Here is a 16,266-nt window from a genome sequence, read left to right as displayed (position 1 = left end):
AAGTGAAGCTATGTTGCAACCTGGCAAACAACATAACAGTCATTGACGTTCCAAGCATGATTATCTTAAAAATATCAAAAACTATTTTAAAAGTTAATTTTAGTGATAACAAAAAAATTATTTATCATTAAAAATAAATGATTATTATTTATTATAGGCGACTAAATTAATTATTTAATATCTATTTTAATTAAATATTTTATAAATGACAAGTTATTATTTTTATTGTTGACCATTTTTATTAAAAATATTAATAACAATTAATATCTTATATCTATAATATAATAACATAAATAAAAAGCATGCAAATTTGGTTCACAATGGAAGAGAGAGAAAGAATAAGGAGGTTGAATCTTACTTGTGCAATGAAGGAAGAGTTCCATAGTATTTGTGTGAATACCTTTCAGATTTGGGAGTTGTTCAAATGATATAAAGAAATCCAAAAGCATGCATTGGAAAGTATAAATATGGTGGGATAATGCATCATAATTTGTCAGATTACATTTAATGAGTATGATGCATATGTGTAGGGAGACAAAAAAGCTGTATAAGCATGCATTTAATTAGTTTTTAGTTGTAAATATCTTACCAATGAAAAAAGTAGCAACAACTTTTTGTTAGAAATATCAGAAGATGATTCACTTTATTCTGTCACTTTATTAGCAATTAAATGATTCCCTTTTATAAAGCAAAATTAAATTGGAAATGAAAACTATAATTAATGCATTTGGGTAAATATGAAAGTAACTAGAACTATTAATTTGTAATATTAACGACACAAAATAACCCATGGATATTTATATGTTTGACAACTCGTTTGTGTAACTCAACCCAACATAAATGGTTGGGTAGATTAGAATTCGTATTTCTTATAACCAAATTTTGAAGTGGCTATTACTTTTCAGTCAAAAATATTAAATAACATAACAAGTTTGACCATAGACACATGCCTTTATTTTTTTGCACTTAGTAAGTGACAAAACTTAGTGAGATCACTAACAGAATATCAACCATAAACTTGTGGCAACAACGTTGGCTCTACAACTGCCACAAGGGGCACAACTTTGGTGGTTCCACCATGAGATTCAGAAAGGTTAATGCTCGACATGTTTGGTGGAACACTCCAAGTAAAGCTATGTTGCAACCTGGCAAACAACATAACAGTCATTGACGTTCCATGCATGATTATCTTAAAAATATTAAAAACTATTTTAGACGTTACTTTTAGTGATAATAAAAAAAGTATTTATCATTAAAAATAAATTATTATTATTATTTATTAAAGGCGATTAAATTAATTATTTAATATCTATTTTAATTAAATGTTTTATAAATGACAAGTTATTATTTTTATTGTTGACCATTTTTATTAAAAATATTAATAATAATTAATATCTTATATCTATAATATAATAACATAAATAAAAAGCATGCAAGTTTGGTTCACAATGGAAGAGAGAGAAAGAATAAGGAGGTTGAATCTTACTTATGCAATGAAGGAAGAGTTCCATAGTATTTGTGTGAATACATTTTAGATTTGGGAGTTTTCCAAATGATATAAAGAAATTCAAAAGCATGCATTGGAAAGTATAAATATGGTGGGATAATGCATCATAATTTGTCAGATTACATTTAATGAGTATGATGCATTTGTGTAGGGAGACAAAAAAGCTGTATAAGCATGCATTTAATAAATTTTTAGTTGTAAATATCTTGCCAATGAAAAAAGTAGCAACAACTTTTTGTTAGATATATCAGAAGATGATTCACTTTATTCTGTCACTTTATTAGCAATTAAATGATTCCCTTTTATAAAGCAAAATTGATTTGGAAATGAAAACTATAATTAAAGCATTTGGGTAAATTTGAAATTAACTAGAACTATTAATTTGTAATATTAACGACACAAAATAACCCATGGATATTTATATGTTTGACAACTCATTTGTGTAATTCAACCCAACATAAATGGTTGGATAGATTAGAATTCATATTTCTTATAACCAAATTTTGAAGTGGCTATCACTTTTCAGTCAAAAATTTTAAATAACATAACAAGTTTGACCATAGACACATGCCTTTATTTTTTTGCACTCAGTAAGTGACAAAACATGGTAAGATCACTAACTTAATATAAACCATAAACCTGTGGCAACAACGTTGGCTCCACAACTGCCACAAGGGGCACAACTTTGGTGGTTCCACCATGAGATTCAGAAAGGTTAATGCTCGACATGTTTAGTGGAACACTCCAAGTGATGCTATGTTGCAACCTGGCAAACAACATAACAGTCATTGACGTTCTATGCATGATTATCTTAAAAATATTAAAAACTATTTTAGACGTTACTTTTAGTGATATTAAAAAAATTATTTATCATTAAAAATAAATGATTATTATTTATTATAGGCGATTAAATTAATTATTTAATATCTATTTTAATTAAATGTTTTATAAATGACAAGTTATTATTTTTATTATTGACCTTTTTTATTAAAAATATTAATAACAATTAATATTTTATATCTATAATATAATAACATAAATAAAAAGCTTGCAAATTTGGTTCGCAATGGAAGAGAGAGAAAGAATAAGGAGGTTGAATCTTACTTATGCAATGAAGGAAGAGTTCCATAGTATTTGTGTGAATACATTTCAGATTTGGGAGTTTTCCAAATGATATAAAGAAATCCAAAAGCATTCATTGGAAAGTATAAATATGGTGGGATAATGCATCATAATTTGTCAGATTACATTTAATGAGTATGATGCATTTGTGTAGGGAGACAAAAAAGCTGTATAAGCATGCATTTAATGAATTTTTAGTTGTAAATATCTTGCCAATGAAAAAAGTAGCAACAACTTTTTGTTAGAAATATCAGAAGATGATTCACTTAATTCTGTCACTTTATTAGCAATTAAATGATTCCCTTTTATAAAGCAAAATTAAATTGGAAATGAAAACTATAATTAATGCATTTGGGTAAATTTGAAATTAACTAGAACTATTAATTTGTAATGTTAACGACACAAAATAACCCATGGATATTTATATGTTTGACAACTCATTTGTGTAACTCAACCCAACATAAATGGTTTGGTAGATTAGAATTCATATTTCTTATAACCAAATTTTGAAGTGGCTATTACTTTTCAGTCAAAAATATTAAATAACATAACAAGTTTGACCATAGACACATGCCTTTATTTTTTTGCACTTAGTAAGTGACAAAACTTAGTGAGATCACTAACAGAATATCAACCATAAACCTGTGGCAACAACGTTGGCTCTACAACTGCCACAAGGGGCACAACTTTGGTGGTTCCACCATGAGATTTAGAAAGGTTAATGCTCGACATGTTTGGTGGAACACTCCAAGTGAAGCTATGTTGCAACCTGGCAAACAACATAACAGTCATTGACGTTCCATGCATGATTATCTTAAAAATATTAAAAACTATTTTAGACGTTACTTTTAGTGATGATAAAAAAAGTATTTATCATTAAAAATAAATTATTGTTATTATTTTTTATAGGCGATTAAATTAATTATTTAATATCTATTTTAATTAAATGTTTTATAAATGACAAGTTATTATTTTTATTGTTGACCATTTTTATTAAAAATATTAATAATAATTAATATCTTATATCTATAATATAATAACATAAATAAAAAGCATGCAAATTTGGTTCACAATGGAAGAGAGAGAAAGAATAAGGAGGTTGAATCTTACTTATGCAATGAAGGAAGAGTTCCATAGTATTTGTGTGAATACATTTTAGATTTGGGAGTTTTCCAAATGATATAAAGAAATCCAAAAGCATGCATTGGAAAGTATAAATATGGTGGGATAATGCATCATAATTTGTCAGATTACATTTAATGAGTATGATGCATTTGTGTAGGGAGACAAAAAAGCTGTATAAGCATGCATTTAATAAATTTTTAGTTGTAAATATCTTGCCAATGAAAAAAGTAGCAACAACTTTTTGTTAGATATATCAGAAGATGATTCACTTTATTCTGTCACTTTATTAGCAATTAAATGATTCCCTTTTATAAAGCAAAATTGATTTGGAAATGAAAACTATAATTAAAGCATTTGGGTAAATTTGAAATTAACTAGAACTATTAATTTGTAATATTAACGACACAAAATAACCCATGGATATTTATATGTTTGACAACTCATTTGTGTAATTCAACCCAACATAAATGGTTGGATAGATTAGAATTCATATTTCTTATAACCAAATTTTGAAGTGGCTATCACTTTTCAGTCAAAAATTTTAAATAACATAACAAGTTTGACCATAGACACATGCCTTTATTTTTTTGCACTCAGTAAGTGACAAAACATGGTAAGATCACTAACTTAATATAAACCATAAACCTGTGGCAACAACGTTGGCTCCACAACTGCCACAAGGGGCACAACTTTGGTGGTTCCACCATGAGATTCAGAAAGGTTAATGCTCGACATGTTTAGTGGAACACTCCAAGTGATGCTATGTTGCAACCTGGCAAACAACATAACAGTCATTGACGTTCTATGCATGATTATCTTAAAAATATTAAAAACTATTTTAGACGTTACTTTTAGTGATATTAAAAAAATTATTTATCATTAAAAATAAATGATTATTATTTATTATAGGCGATTAAATTAATTATTTAATATCTATTTTAATTAAATGTTTTATAAATGACAAGTTATTATTTTTATTATTGACCTTTTTTATTAAAAATATTAATAACAATTAATATTTTATATCTATAATATAATAACATAAATAAAAAGCTTGCAAATTTGGTTCGCAATGGAAGAGAGAGAAAGAATAAGGAGGTTGAATCTTACTTATGCAATGAAGGAAGAGTTCCATAGTATTTGTGTGAATACATTTCAGATTTGGGAGTTTTCCAAATGATATAAAGAAATCCAAAAGCATTCATTGGAAAGTATAAATATGGTGGGATAATGCATCATAATTTGTCAGATTACATTTAATGAGTATGATGCATTTGTGTAGGGAGACAAAAAAGCTGTATAAGCATGCATTTAATGAATTTTTAGTTGTAAATATCTTGCCAATGAAAAAAGTAGCAACAACTTTTTGTTAGAAATATCAGAAGATGATTCACTTAATTCTGTCACTTTATTAGCAATTAAATGATTCCCTTTTATAAAGCAAAATTAAATTGGAAATGAAAACTATAATTAATGCATTTGGGTAAATTTGAAATTAACTAGAACTATTAATTTGTAATGTTAACGACACAAAATAACCCATGGATATTTATATGTTTGACAACTCATTTGTGTAACTCAACCCAACATAAATGGTTTGGTAGATTAGAATTCATATTTCTTATAACCAAATTTTGAAGTGGCTATTACTTTTCAGTCAAAAATATTAAATAACATAACAAGTTTGACCATAGACACATGCCTTTATTTTTTTGCACTTAGTAAGTGACAAAACTTAGTGAGATCACTAACAGAATATCAACCATAAACCTGTGGCAACAACGTTGGCTCTACAACTGCCACAAGGGGCACAACTTTGGTGGTTCCACCATGAGATTTAGAAAGGTTAATGCTCGACATGTTTGGTGGAACACTCCAAGTGAAGCTATGTTGCAACCTGGCAAACAACATAACAGTCATTGACGTTCCATGCATGATTATCTTAAAAATATTAAAAACTATTTTAGACGTTACTTTTAGTGATGATAAAAAAAGTATTTATCATTAAAAATAAATTATTGTTATTATTTTTTATAGGCGATTAAATTAATTATTTAATATCTATTTTAATTAAATGTTTTATAAATGACAAGTTATTATTTTTATTGTTGACCATTTTTATTAAAAATATTAATAATAATTAATATCTTATATCTATAATATAATAACATAAATAAAAAGCATGCAAATTTGGTTCACAATGGAAGAGAGAGAAAGAATAAGGAGGTTGAATCTTACTTATGCAATGAAGGAAGAGTTCCATAGTATTTGTGTGAATACATTTTAGATTTGGGAGTTTTCCAAATGATATAAAGAAATCCAAAAGCATGCATTGGAAAGTATAAATATGGTGGGATAATGCATCATAATTTGTCAGATTACATTTAATGAGTATGATGCATTTGTGTAGGGAGACAAAAAAGCTGTATAAGCATGCATTTAATAAATTTTTAGTTGTAAATATCTTGCCAATGAAAAAAGTAGCAACAACTTTTTGTTAGATATATCAGAAGATGATTCACTTTATTCTGTCACTTTATTAGCAATTAAATGATTCCCTTTTATAAAGCAAAATTGATTTGGAAATGAAAACTATAATTAATGCATTTGGGTAAATTTGAAATTAACTAGAACTATTAATTTGTAATATTAACGACACAAAATAACCCATGGATATTTATATGTTTGACAACTCATTTGTGTAATTCAACCCAACATAAATGGTTGGATAGATTAGAATTCATATTTCTTATAACCAAATTTTGAAGTGGCTATTACTTTTCAGTCAAAAATATTAAATAACATAACAAGTTTGACCATAGACACATGCCTTTATTTTTTTGCACTCAGTAAGTGACAAAACATGGTGAGATCACTAACTTAATATAAACCATAAACCTGTGGCAACAACGTTGGCTCCACAACTGCCACAAGGGGCACAACTTTGGTGGTTCCACCATGAGATTCAGAAAGGTTAATGCTCGACATGTTTAGTGGAACACTCCAAGTGAAGCTATGTTGCAACCTGGCAAACAACATAACAGTCATTGACGTTCCATGCATGATTATCTTAAAAATATTAAAAACTATTTTAGACGTTACTTTTAGTGATATTAAAAAAATTATTTATCATTAAAAATAAATGATTATTATTTATTATAGGCGATTAAATTAATTATTTAATATCTATTTTAATTAAATGTTTTATAAATGACAAGTTATTATTTTTATTGTTGACCATTTTTATTAAAAATATTAATAACAATTAATATCTTATATCTATAATATAATAACATAAATAAAAAGCATGCAAATTTGGTTCACAATGGAAGAGAGAGAAAGAATAAGGAGGTTGAATCTTACTTATGCAATGAAGGAAGAGTTCCATAGTATTTGTGTGAATACATTTTAGATTTGGGAGTTTTCCAAATGATATAAAGAAATCCAAAAGCATGCATTGGAAAGTATAAATATGGTGGGATAATGCATCATAATTTGTCAGATTACATTTAATGAGTATGATGCATTTGTGTAGGGAGACAAAAAAGCTGTATAAGCATGCATTTAATGAATTTTTAGTTGTAAATATCTTGCCAATGAAAAAAGTAGCAACAACTTTTTGTTAGAAATATCAGAAGATGATTCACTTAATTCTGTCACTTTATTAGCAATTAAATGATTCCCTTTTATAAAGCAAAATTAAATTGGAAATGAAAACTATAATTAATGCATTTGGGTAAATTTGAAATTAACTAGAACTATTAATTTGTAATATTAACGACACAAAATAACCCATGGATATTTATATGTTTGACAACTCATTTGTGTAACTCAACCCAACATAAATGGTTGGGTAGATTAGAATTCATATTTCTTATAACCAAATTTTGAAGTGGCTATTACTTTTCAGTCAAAAATATTAAATAACATAACAAGTTTGACCATAGACACATGCCTTTATTTTTTTGCACTTAGTAAGTGACAAAACTTAGTGAGATCACTAACAGAATATCAACCATAAACCTGTGGCAACAACGTTGGCTCTACAACTGCCACAAGGGGCACAACTTTGGTGGTTCCACCATGAGATTTAGAAAGGTTAATGCTCGACATGTTTGGTGGAACACTCCAAGTGAAGCTATGTTGCAACCTGGCAAACAACATAACAGTCATTGACGTTCCATGCATGATTATCTTAAAAATATTAAAAACTATTTTAGACGTTACTTTTAGTGATGATAAAAAAAGTATTTATCATTAAAAATAAATTATTGTTATTATTTTTTATAGGCGATTAAATTAATTATTTAATATCTATTTTAATTAAATGTTTTATAAATGACAAGTTATTATTTTTATTGTTGACCATTTTTATTAAAAATATTAATAATAATTAATATCTTATATCTATAATATAATAACATAAATAAAAAGCATGCAAATTTGGTTCACAATGGAAGAGAGAGAAAGAATAAGGAGGTTGAATCTTACTTATGCAATGAAGGAAGAGTTCCATAGTATTTGTGTGAATACATTTCAGATTTGGGAGTTTACCAAATGATATAAAGAAATCGAAAAGCATGCATTGGAAAGTATAAATATGGTGGGATAATGCATCATAATTTGTCAGATTACATTTAATGAGTATGATGCATTTGTGTAGGGAGACAAAAAAGCTGTATAAGCATGCATTTAATGAATATTTAGTTGTAAATATCTTGCCAATGAAAAAAGTAGCAACAACTTTTTGTTAGATATATCAGAAGATGATTCACTTTATTCTGTCACTTTATTAGCAATTAAATGATTCCCTTTTATAAAGCAAAATTGATTTGGAAATGAAAACTATAATTAATGCATTTGGGTAAATTTGAAATTAATTAGAACTATTAATTTGTAATATTAACGACACAAAATTAACCCATGGATATTTATATGCGTGACAACTCATTTGTGTAACTCAACCCAACATAAATGGTTGGGTAGATTAGAATTCATATTTCTTATAACCAAATTTTGAAGTGGCTATTACTTTTCAGTCAAAAATATTAAATAACATAACAAGTTTGACCATAGACACATGCCTTTATTTTTTTGCACTCAGTAAGTGATAAAACTTGGTGAGATCACTAACTTAATATAAACCATAAACCTGTGGCAACAACGTTGGCTCTACAACTGCCACAAGTGGCACAACTTTGGCGGTTCCACCATGAGATTCAGAAAGGTTAATCCTCGACATGTTTGGTGGAACACTCCAAGTGAAGCTATGTTGCAACCTGGCAAACAACATAACAGTCATTGACGTTCCAAGCATGATTATCTTAAAAATATCAAAAACTATTTTAAAAGTTAATTTTAGTGATAATAAAAAAATTAGTTATCATTAAAAATAAATGATTATTATTTATTATAGGCGACTAAATTAATTACTTAATATCTATTTTAATTAAATATTTTAAAAATCACAAGTTATTATTTTTATTGTTGACCATTTTTTTAAAATATTAATAACAATTAATATCTTATATCTATAATATAATAACATAAATAAAAAGCATGCAAATTTGGTTTCACAATGGAAGAGAGAGAAATAATAAGGAGGTTGAATCTTACTTATGCAATGAAGGAAGAGTTTCATAGTATTTGTGTGTGGAACACCCCATACATATATGTCTAGAATAATATGTAGTGATGCTATAAATGGTATAAGAAACATACATAAGCAATAAAGACAAGAAATTAAAATCATATACAATTCAAGTTTCCAACTAAGATATATACGATCGGCTTGTCTTCAATAATACACAGCGGAAAGATAACGTCTGACGAGGTCTTCCTGCCATTTACTTATCCACAGTCTTCAAAGCAATCCTTCGAGCAATCCATTTACTTCTAACCTGTTCCTGAAAAATATTAAGATGATTGGGGTGAGATTACTAAATCTCAGTGAGTTCCCCTATCTTACGGGTTCTCTCGGTTCTACAAGGTTCATGCAATCAAACGGATTCACCGAGAATACGGGTTTTCCTCACGTCCAGGTGCAAATACAAACAAGGGTACACCGTCAATGGAAGTCCCATAACTATCCAATGAGGTAAAAACAACAATAGGCTCAACGCCATCACAAACAAGTATGCAGACCAGTACCCATGTACGAGGAATCCAGGAGTAAATCCTGCTCGTCTACCTAGGCTGCCAAACCACACCCTCGGTGAGTCACTCCTGTACATCGCATCAAGAGACTCGCATAAGCCCACCGCACAATGAGTCAGATGAATCCTATGTGATTTAGGCCTACTTGGCTACACAATCTCATCTATGATGAGTTACCGTAATGACTTCCTAAGTGGCGTCACTACCTCATCAATCATGTATATACGCAGGTGGTTATACAGATGCGAAAACGTCTACGAGACAGTACAAGCCCACCGGGCAAAAGCCTAGTGGCATTGCCTACGTGGCACCACTAGAGGTGAGTCCGAAGTGATGTAGCCTACATGGCATCACGACCCCACCATACCAAGCACGCCGATATGTTACATCAAGGTGGGAAGCGCCTTTTAGAGACCCTCACCAGCATATCGCAATGGTAGCTCAGGTGCACAAATTCATACCGAGCACGCCGATGTGTTACATCAAGGTGGGAAACGCCATTCAAGACCCTCACCAGCACATCGCAACGGTAAATGATGGAACTAAGTCCATAAACAGGCCTTACCACCTAGTAGCTTAAGCTTACTCCGATTCAAGCATACACACATCACCAAGATCACATAGCACAGTATCAACCATCACACAGGAAATCACATCCATGTGTTCAACCGGAACAAGTGGAAACATCAATAATTATGCCACAATATAATCCACACAATTTGAATTTCACAACATACAACCATATCCAAGGGATTTCAGTCATATCATGGTCTTATACACTTAAAACACATATCAGAATGTCATACAAGTCATAAGAGGCCTTCGATTCTGATACGAAACGAAACTGCACTCAAATGGGAGAAATATCAATTCTGCATCAGACTAGTTCGCTACAGCGAACTTCTGTTCGCTATAGCGAACTCAAACAGAAGCAAACTTATTCCAATCCAGGTTAGTTCGCTACAGCGAACTCCCAGCGAAGCCCCAATTCGCTACAGCGAATGAAAGTTCGCTACAGCGAATAAATCAATTCAACTCCCAGGTTTATTCGCTACACAGTTCGCTACAGCGAATGAAAGTTCGCTGCAGCGAACTCTGCAAAAATCAGCAAAATGCAGAAACGCGTTTGGGGTCCCCAAGCCCTAAATTCTATATGCAGCCACTGATAACCGAATAACAAGCTATAGTAAACATACATATACTCATTTAGGATAACATTATACAACCTAATAGTTAGGGTAACATCCTATTCTAAGATCAACCCAAGGATAACATCTTATTGACATAAACTCAGGGCTATATTGTGCCTATTCTAAAACCAAGCAACACCTAATCATGTGCCATAATTTATATCTGCATCAAAATCATGTTATCTAAGAAATATCACATAGAGAACTGAAAGACCTTTCCAACGCTTCTGACGGCGCTCCGTTTCGAGTTGTAGAACTCAAGTTATGGTCGTTTTAGTGAAAACACAATTATGCAGTCTGCAAGCATTCGCTGCAGCGAACACAGAGTTCGCTGTAGCGAACCTGACAGTGCAGAACACGGATTTTAGGGTTCTAACCTCTATTTTTGCATCTCAATCAATCCTAACTAGTAGAAGACCCGTGCGTCCGCACGGGTAAAAATATTTATATTTTAAATAATCTATTTAAAATATAATTAAAATTAATGAAAAATTTAGTCATGAAAGGATCACATCAGAGCATAAACACAAATTGTCCATAAGTCAATAATCATTTCATCATTAAGAGATATATTTATGTTTCTTTATTTAGATTTAACTGGTTGTGTCCCGTGTCACTTCATAAAAGTTTTCTTGATCATTAGTAAAAACTTAAATTCTATGTGATCAGTTATGTCACTAAAATGATCAACATAATTAGAAACTACTAAAAATGATATATCATCTTAAATTTTATTTTTTTTTTAAAAAATTCTTTAATTAATAGTTATACATAATTGGTATACAAACTATAAAATCAAGACATTCTGTTTTCAAATTAATTTATATTTCAAATTAATTTATAGATTTAATACCTCAAGTGTTTTAACAAAATGAAATAGTTTTGTTTTCAAATTAATTTATATTTCAAATTAATTTATAAATTTAATACCTCGAGTGTTTTAACAAAATGAAATAGTTTTAATAGAATGAAACATGTAGTCAACAGACTAATATTGCAGTGCATTCGTTGAAGAACTTGTATGATTTTCGTGTATGGCATATTAAGTTCTCGTGTATGGCATATTAAGTTCAGGCTATATTGAAAGAGTTTCAAACAATTAGGCTGAAAAGTATATGATATCTAAATTGCATTAACATTATAACTTATATTGAAGATGATACAAATTTTATGTGATTGTATCATTAAAGATGAGCAGCAGTAAATTCATAGAAATGTAAATCTATTAAAAAAATTCCCATAATTAAATAGCAGTAGTTTTGAACATAAAAATCTCTTTTCAATTTTACTAAAATTACACCTTAGAATTTTGCAGTGTGTAGTTAAAGATGCACCTAATTTATTTACACCATTGAATTATAATACATTTAATGGACAATGCTTATATTTACTGTGAACATAAAGAATTCAAGATCAATAGCAAGAGAGGCTAATAAGCTAATATGCTGTGAACACCAAAATTTAGTAACATGTCTTAATAATTTAAGCAGCAAATCAGCCAAAATAATAAGCTAATATACTTGTCTAAATTTTGATTCAATCCTTACATAGTTTAGTAGATACAAATGCAATAATACAAAACATTGATAAAAATGCTTTCAAAAAGTATAGACCACTGTCTACTACACAGATAGGGACTATCGGTATTGAGTCCCACCATTCCTTCAACCTTATATTTCTACATCTGCAGACTTGCTGCCATGGTGAAATTTGCACAATGATCACCATCAGAAAGAATTTGAATGGTCTAACTGCTAATAAGAATGCCAATCCACCCATTGCCACCATCAGTGTTTTTGTATGCTGCCATATAAACAACAAATTGTGTTTAAAATTGTTTCAATTTTCACCAAGATATCGTACAAGAAATTGTACCTTGTCTGCCTTGGAAATAATAAACCATATCTTTTACATTGATATGTTTGCTATCTGCATCATCTCATGAACCGTACAACATATTTTCTACCGATAGCCACTTCTGTTTGAGGGAAAAAATGGAAAGAGTCACTTCTATTTGATTCAAGCAATTAAAAAAATGGAAAACCTTGCAACATATTATCTACCAATAGCCTCAATAAACATATATTATAATGTCAAATAATAAAAAAGAAGTACTGAGTAGAGTTACCAGAAGTAGTGCATTAGCTTCATTGAGTTTATAACCCAAAATCCAAAATATATATGTCAACTGAAACAAAACAAACTGTTATAATATATGCTCTTCTTGTTCCCTACAAAACTGAACATTTCTTATCTGTCAATAAAACTGAACATTTAATACAAAACTAAACATTTAATACAAACTGACAAAATTGTGACATTCTATGATCAAATGACTAAGAATAAATAAAAACCCCATAAATGAGAAGAAACAAATGTCTAGATTTTTAAGAGTTGAGACTTATGAGAGTTGAGAATCGGTTTTTCTCACAATGAGAATGAAAATAAGAGTGAAAATAGGCCGAGGCTAACATACCGTATAACTGCTGCAAAAAACAGTTAACCAATACGCAAAACATATGCATTCAAGTCAATAGTATAAAGCTAACACTACTGTGTAGCCTTGCATCAAGTTGTAACTACGACTACTAAGCAGCTAATGTGCAAGTGCAACCAAACACTCAACATGGTAAAATACCGATGCATTGTATTGGCATACCTCTGCATCATCAACAACATCTACAGAAAGAGACCCATCTACAGAAATATTTTCAATGAAAATTGTTCTACCATTGATAATCTGTAATACTGGATACTTGGAAACCAGACTGGAAAGGAAAAAAAGCATAGAAACTTATTCACCATAAGAGTGAAAATAGCAGATAAACTACGAAATAAAAACTTAAACAAAAACACCAAAGCATCTGCCAAAGCGTGATTTCAACAAAATATCCCGTGCAGAGGGCTTTTAATATTGTTCAGATCTGGTTTGTATTCCCGCATCTTAGCAAGAAGCACACCCTTAATGTTTGGCTGCAAACTTCTTGCCTCAAGATCCATTTTTCATATCTACAACTTGGTAAGCACAAATATATCAGAATCCCATAACAGAAGAAAATAAGCTTTCAAACAAAAAGAAAAAAGCAAAGAAGGTACCTGCTTCATTGATTCCAACCTTTCTTTCTGAAAGTTTTTGCTTCTTTTATTCTGCAGATTGAACAAAATAACGCAAATAAAAAAAACTTATGTACGTGCGTGCAGTTTGCTGGATAAAAAGAGAGCATGGTTGAGAGATAATGTTTCAAAAGACTTACCTGAAGTATGAGTTGTAAAAAATGAAAGGATTAGAAGTCCATGGGCCCTCAAATCCAGAACGCTCCTTGTGTGCAGTTCCCTACCAATTACATTAAGCATAACCAAAAGAGTCAAGACGACAACACTGAGAAAGCACCATTATATATAACATTTACAAAAAACTGTAAAAGAATCATTTTAGTGTTAACAATGTTATCAACCCTCAGGGTTAGTCATCACAAATTTCTTGTAGTGGTGCATCAAAACTGTATCATAAACAGCTGCAAATGACAGATGTGATTAAGGCTTCAGGATTAAGAATAAGAAATCCATGAACACCATCCACAATCTGTGAGTTGAGGAAAGCTCAATGAAAATGCAGTAGCAATGGTTACAGAAACCATATCAAAAACTTTAACAACTTGTTCCAATAACTTGAACATTTATTCACCACTGAAAGCAGATAAAAAACCAGAAAAACAAAACCAAATTAAGAACACCAGATAAAACTGAGTAATAGTTAGAGGAACCACATCAGAAAATAGAATATAGCTACCTTTTAAAACCCATCGAAACAAAAATCTAACCGGTTCATTAGGAAGCCCGTGAGATGAGGAATACGAATATGGAATGTGTTTTTTCATTGGAGGTGGTGGTGGCCATAGATATGAGGGAGAAAGAGGGTGACAAAGGTGTTAGGGTTTGAGGGGGAAGAGAGGAAAGAAAGAGAACGAAAGAGAGAGAGAGAGATAGAATTGGGGAAAATGTAGAAAGAGTGGGTAATTGAAATTTGAATAAAATGAATGGAGGAAATGGTTTACCCGGTTAAAAGACCAATTTGTGAAAACCAATGGATATTAAGAAACACCTAATAGAAATATTGGAAGGGAGTGCCACTTGGAGGAATGGAGAAATGTGATTGGTGGGAATAGAAATTTGATTTAGCAAATTACAATAAAGGGCTTTTGTAAGGGTAATTATTTTTTGTAATAAGGGTAAATTAGGGTGTTTGGTGGTATGTTGTATTATTAGTTAGGTAGTTGATTCGAACTCAAACATGTAATAACGATCCAATACATTTATTATCATAATGAGAACACATTTTTATCAATTGATCAAGCATGCAAAGCATCAAACTCAACCCAAAATCCAACATACATACATTCCCAAACTACCTACCCAAGTTCTATCTAATGGAACTCACCTCATGCCATGGAGATTCTGGTTTGCATGGTAGAATAATGGAGATGATGATGATACTGATTCTGAGTTTGGAAGGATGAAGAAGATGATTCTACCACTTGATCATGGTTCTTCCTCCATAGTTGTTAAAGCTTCCCACACATGCAAGAGCTTGATGAAGATGATGAAATTCCCTCCTCTTCTCCAAGTTTCACATTTCCTCTTCCTTTCTCTCTTCTATATTCTGATTTTGCATCACATAAGAATGAGGTTTGTATCCAAACAAGCCCTTAAGTGGTTCATGCCATGATCAATGACCATATTGCCCCTCAACTATGTGAAAATTACCGTTTTGCCATGTAGTTCCAATCTAAATATTTTCCTTTATCTCTACAAACTTCTCTTAGTCCTTCATAGTCTATAAATATACATTCTTAGACGATATGGGATATTACATTCTCCCCCCCTTAAATAGAATTCGCCCTCGAATTCCTTCCAATCACCATGATAACAAGCTTCTCACATCTTTCAACAAGGGGATGAACGTTCCTTACATGTTCCTCCCTTGGATAAACCTCACGACTTCCATTGAAAGTCGTTCCACCCAAGAAACACAACTCATCTATACACTTGTGTCCAAACACTCTTGACTAGGATCGTAGTCCACATATAACATATCTCTTCTGATACTCCGCATCAACATACTTCAGAATGATCCTTCCAAGGTTCACAACCCTACTTCTTTGCACT

General features: G+C 30.7%; 1 long non-coding RNA gene across 1 annotated transcript; it reads right to left on the bottom strand.

Moving 5' to 3' along the window:
- Positions 1-12,560: 12,560 nt before the first annotated feature.
- On the bottom strand, positions 12,561-14,287 carry LOC131638939 (uncharacterized). Its single transcript, XR_009294815.1, has 3 exons — positions 13,229-14,287; positions 12,976-13,078; positions 12,561-12,903 (listed from the first exon to the last, which is right to left on the bottom strand). It is a non-coding gene; the product is annotated as an uncharacterized LOC131638939 (long non-coding RNA).
- Positions 14,288-16,266: the final 1,979 nt, after the last annotated feature.

This window comes from Vicia villosa, unplaced genomic scaffold (genome assembly GCF_029867415.1).
Source record: "Vicia villosa cultivar HV-30 ecotype Madison, WI unplaced genomic scaffold, Vvil1.0 ctg.002487F_1_1, whole genome shotgun sequence".
Classification (NCBI taxonomy): domain Eukaryota; kingdom Viridiplantae; phylum Streptophyta; class Magnoliopsida; order Fabales; family Fabaceae; genus Vicia; species Vicia villosa.
Note: the sequence above shows the minus strand (reverse complement) of the source record. Positions and strands in the feature narration are given on the sequence as shown.